Raw genomic sequence first — 5,875 nt, forward strand, 5'->3', positions numbered from 1 at the left:
TGTAGTGATGATCTAGCAATTCTATCCTTCACTCTCTTCATGCTTTTTAGTACCAAATGGTTTAATTCTGAAATTGATTCATGTCCATACTGTCCTAATTTGCACTGCTCCTGTAGGGGATGCATCTCAACACACTGGCAGCTTAAAATGAGGCAGCATGTGAAATGAAGCCAAGTGAAAATGTTACACTATTCTTGAAGCTAAAACGCTTTCTCTAAATGAACCAAAAGATTTGTTGTCTACATTTAACCTGTATCTTTTTCTTGAGCATTAAGTATTCTAAATAGCCCTCTGAATTAAGACAACTGCACTTCTGAGTACCAAATTGACATACATTTATGTACTTAAGCTTAGACTGGCTTTGAGAGTTCAAGGTGAGATTTATCTCAAGGTAAAGTAGGCAGGTATCTAATCTAGATAGTAACCTAGACCAGAAGCTAGGTGCTAGGAATGTCAGTGCTAAGCAGATGCAACCAGCTCAATAGAAAATTCCTTGAGTTCATGTGCTAAGTCCGACAGGAAAAGCAGCTGCGGTTTATTCATACCTGCAGAGCTCCAGCAGTGCTGATATCCCCTAAAGTCACCTAAGTGTTGTGTTGGTATTGGAAGTCTAAAACCTTTAAATTGTTTATTTAATGAATACAGGTTTCATTAGTTGCCCAGAACCTTATCTGTGATGTTACGTATCTCTAATGGTGTTCTGAATAGGAAAGAGTAACTGGTAGCTATTCCAAGTACTTAAGACTTTTTAAAATGCCCAACAAACTCAATGAAAAAAAGACATTCCAATTTGCAGCATCAAGAGAGATCCTGTTTTAACTATCTCAGCCATGACAAATTAGCAGTAATCTACCACTGAAGGGTACTGATGGACCTGGTGAAAGAGCTTGTCAAGCCACTTGACAGTTGTCCTGGTTAACTGACTTAGCTGGAGGGTAGTAAATGGGATGCCCACCTACAAAAAGGGCCACAAGGAGGATCTGGCAACCTGACCTTGTTGCCAGGGTAAGTCATGACACTGAGCGCTGTCACACAGCGCATACAGGACAGTCAGGCCCAGCCAGCATATGTTTGTGAAAGACAGGTCCTGACTGACCAACCTGATCTCCATCTATGGCAATCTGACCTGCTCTGGATGAGGGAAAGGGGGATGGTGTCTGCCTGGACTTCAGTAAGCTTAGATGCTGTGTCACAACATGCTGGAGAACTGGGTGCCCTTTTGGCTGAGTTAAAAAACTGGTTGGGTCATCAGACCTGGAGAAGGGGTGAGTGGTGCCACATCCAGCTGGTGGCTGGTCACCAGTGCTGTTCCCCAGGCCTCAGTGTTGTTGGTTGCACAGCTGAGGATGTTTCATCTAGTGTCAGGGGGATTTTTAAAGGTTCCTTCCAATCCAAGCCATTCTCTGATCCTATATTAGATTGTGGGGATGGGCAGACTGAAGGTAGCATGATTAGGGCAGGAAAGAGGGTAAGGCAGTTCTGTGCCTGAGCACTCACATCCTTTCAACATGAGGCAGAAAGGGAATGCTTTCTGCCATGGTGCCAAGCCACTTGAATAGGCATTAAAACCAGTGGTTTTGCAGTCCTAGACCTTTACTGTAGTGTGTTGATGCCAAAAAGATGACACTGCTCTGGTACTTGTCTCTGGGTGAGATGACTAGAAACAGATACTGGCTGTCAGTCTGGCTGCTGCTTTGGTGGTGCAGGATAATGTGTTGGCGGAAATGTTGAAGCTCGCCAACTGGGGTGGTGTAAACTCAGGTTTCCCTAGTGATAATCCCAAAAGCAATGCCACCACTATCTAGATGCATAAGGCTTGGAAATAATGCTGAGAAAATGCTCCCAAGGTGTGGAGTTTTCCCAAGCTTAGTATTTCAAGTTAACTTCTTTTTTCTTCTATTGCTTGTTATACACTACTTATGATACTGGAGCTGCTGTTGTATTTTAAAAAATTAAGCAGGCCCTAGAGAGTCTTGATTCTGCAGCTGTCTGAAAGCTGTATCTACATAAATTTTACATTTTCTGTAACATGCTTAGTTCTGCCTTTGGTAGCTGCTATTAATTTTAAATATATGTGTAAAAGTGAAATATGTGCAGTCACTTCTAGGAGCAAGACCAGATACATGAATACCTTAAGCTCAGCATTTTTTATTCCTGGATTAGCCAGAACGTGAACACACATTTTTGTATAGTGTAATTCCTAATGCAGGCACTTTACCTAATCCCTAACTCTAAATTATATCATTTATAGCTTTCCTGTTATTCTCCACACGTCTTGTTCTAGATTATATTGATCCTCTCAGTCCATCACTCTAATTTTTTCTTAAATAGTAAGATTGCAAAATAGCATGTAAGGCATCTGCCTGTTTAAAGCCATATCACAGAATTCTTTGGGTTGGAAGGGACCTTAAAGATATAAATCACCTGATTCCAAACTCCTTGCCATGGGGCAGACACCTTCCACTAGACTGACTTGCTCAAAGCTTCTTCCAGCCCAGCCTTGAACACTTAAGGGATGGTGCATCTTCAGCTTCTCTGGGCAACTTGTTCCTGTGTCTCACCACCCTCACAGTAAAGAATTGCTTCCTAATACCTAATCTATACCTTTGCTCATTCAGTTTAAAGCCATTCCCCCTTGTCCTGTCACTACATGCTCTTGTAGTCTCTCCTCATTTTCCTGGCAGGCTCCCTTCAGGTACTGGAAGGCTGCAAATAGGTCACTGAAAGCCTTCTCTAGGCAGAAAGTCCAAAATTTCTCAGCCTTGCCTCATAGGAGAGGTGACACATCACTAATCAACTTGGTGTCTCTCCTCTGGACTTATTCCAACAGGTCCATGTCCTTCTTGTGCTAGGACCCCAGAGCTGCAGCCCTGCAGGTGGGTCTCACCAGAGCAGAGCAGAGGGGCAGAATCCCCTCCCTGGCCCTGCTGCCCACTTTGGTGGCATCCCTGCTTTGGATGGAGCCCAGGACATGTTTGGATTTCTGGGCTGGGAGTGCCCATGGCTGGGGCACGTCCAGCACCTCACCCACCCCAAGTCCTTTAGGGAGAACTGCTCTTGATCTGTCCATGCCCCAGCCTGGATTGATACAGGAGCTGCTGTGACACAGGTGTAGCACCTTGCACTTGTTAAACCTCCTAAGATTACCACAGACTCATTTCTCAAGCTTGTCCAGCTTCACAGTCTAATTTCTATCTTCAATTTCATTGTCTTATTTTATAGGCAAAAGTAAGTATTTGGTACTTGTTTTACACTATTAAAATTGCTGCACCAGCAAAGCCATAGAGAGACAAGGAAAAACCAGCATAATTGTAAATTGCAGTTATAGGACTTAAGTTTCAGCTTCTTCTCTGTGTGTACAGGAGTTACACAGATGTAACAGAACTAAGACAAAATGTTGCAAATCCATTGTTCTTGCTCAGAAACTTGGAGCAATTTGGTGCCTCTTCATCATCTGCTTCTTCCAGAAGAGGTACTGGCCTCTGCCTGCCAGAGGTTAATTATTGAAACACACCAGCCACTGTAGCTTTACAGCTGTCTCCAGTCCCTAAATTTGGACTTGTTTCTTTCAAAGAGGAATTTGCTAAGTACCTGTCAGCTTCACTGGATCATCTTTAACAGCACTGACCTTAAAAGTTCAGAAATATTTAGCCAAATACAAGGTCAGATTTCAAATGCAAAGTTAGAATCCAAGCTATAAAAAGGTAGATAAAACTAGGCTGTACTTAACGAAAAGGTTATTTCTTAGCTGCTGCGATACTTTGTAGCCAGAACCCCTAACAGACTAGGCAGCAATAACACATGTGTACCCTGCTATTTCAGGATGAAACTTAAAACTAACCAGAGGGCTTAAGCCCTTGAGGGCTGTTCTCTAACGGTAACCCTCTCCAAACTCTCTTCTTTTTGTTAAAGGTGCTTCTCTCCTGTTTTTATTTCATAGTGTTGTTCTAAAGCCAAGATAGTGCTGTTGCATTATCCGAGAGGAGAGGGAAGAATGTGTGTTTATTCAATTATTAAAACATCCTCAATACTGTTACAATATCTTGCAAGACATGTATCATCAGGTCTACTCATTGTATGCTCACCTGATTAGGCTTGGAGACTTGGGCTCTTTCGAGGCTGCATTTTTCCTAAAGCCCCATTATCAGCTACATTTATCCAAACCATCTCTCTCACAGCCCAGATTTACCAGTTTTAAGGGTTCTTACAGTGTATTTTTCAGAGAGTGCAGAAGTTGTTTCTTCATCTTCTTTGATGATCTGATATTTAATTGTTTCTAAAATCTTGTTTAGATTGAAAACCTGATATAAACCCCAAACTGTTGATGAAGTTGCAATTTAAATAAGGTCTTGATTTATTTATTCCCCAAAACTGTTGTGAAATATTGGTGGGGGGAGGCTTAGAGGAGGAGGACAGAAAAATAAGAAAATTTCTCATTCCCCTTACAGAAGGCACATTTTCCCTAGTCCTGTAGCAAAAACTGGCATATATAACAACAAGATAAAGCTGCAAAGGCTTCAGGGTGTAATTGCTGAGGCTACAGTACCTACAACTGAAGGATACTGAGCACAAAGCTGATGGGGCTAGGAAAAGCAGTAAAGCAAACAGCCAGTGTTGTAATTGTCTGTGTTCTTGATTAATATTGGTTTTAATGCTAGTATTTGATTAGTTCAGCTGTGCTGGCACTGGTTTTAGGCAGGAAAACAACTGTAAATTCATAGGGTTTAATATTCCAGTTTTAAGCATAGTAAAATGTTTAGCTGTAGTTGTACTCTGTTGTTAAGTGCCGTGACATGAAAAAGCTGAACAGTTTATATTTGTGTCTTTCAGTTTTTCCATTTAGTGGGCTGCTACATAGGAGAAAGATGTATTTTGTGATTACCTGCTCTCTTAACATTGTAATCTCTTAAATACTTCATTCCTGAAATATTTAAACTATGCAGACCACCCAGAAGGGCTCAGCAGACAAGAAGTTTCAAACCAGTAAATTTCTCTTCCACTGCTCATGTTACTCTGTCAAGCAGTTGGTAGGAAATGAACAAACTACTCAAAAAAGCTATCCAGTTTGATTTTTCACAATGAAAAGAGTCCAGAGACACACAGAAATCACATTTAAACCAGCTTTAATAAAACTGTCTTAACTCCTTTTTAAAGAATTGTAATCCTAGCTATTCTTACTGAATTTGGGAAACTGCCATCTCATTGGGCCACTGCTCAATTTCTTGTAGTAGTCAAGCCAAATTAATAGACAAAAAAATAGATGATTACAGAAACAGATGTTCAGTCCATACTGAAATCTCAAAGTATTCTGTTTTTTTCAGTTCATGTGATGGTGACTCAAGAAATTTTTACAACCTCTGTATTTCATGTGTAATGCACATTTTAGATACAATGTAAATACACACAAGTATATAAAGTATATATTTATATATATAAATATGGAAAACTATAATGACACTTAAAAATAAGCAGTTCTAGACTACCATTTCTGTAGCAGTTCCTCAAGTTTTATTATTTTGGAATCCTTTATTTTCAAGATTGTTTAAAACTCCGTAGGCACTTTGCATTATTTTGATTGCTCTATCTGCAAATGTAACCAAATTGCACTCTAGCAGTAGAGCCTGAGCTCTGTGATGGGAAGTTTCTGTTGTTCCAGGAACCATACATCCCATACAATTTCTTAATGGACTTCTAACCAACCACAGAAAGATAGATATTAAGGTATTCTAGGGTGAAATGGGAAGATTTTAAGTCAGGCCTTTTTGCAGATGCTGGATCATTCCTCCTACTGCCTCAGGGACCCTATTGGAATCAGAGGAATGGTTGCTTGTATGCTGAGGAGAATAAAAATGTCACACACGTCTGCCCCTTAAAA

Source organism: Sylvia atricapilla, chromosome 3 (assembly GCF_009819655.1).
Source record: "Sylvia atricapilla isolate bSylAtr1 chromosome 3, bSylAtr1.pri, whole genome shotgun sequence".
Lineage (NCBI taxonomy): Eukaryota > Metazoa > Chordata > Aves > Passeriformes > Sylviidae > Sylvia > Sylvia atricapilla.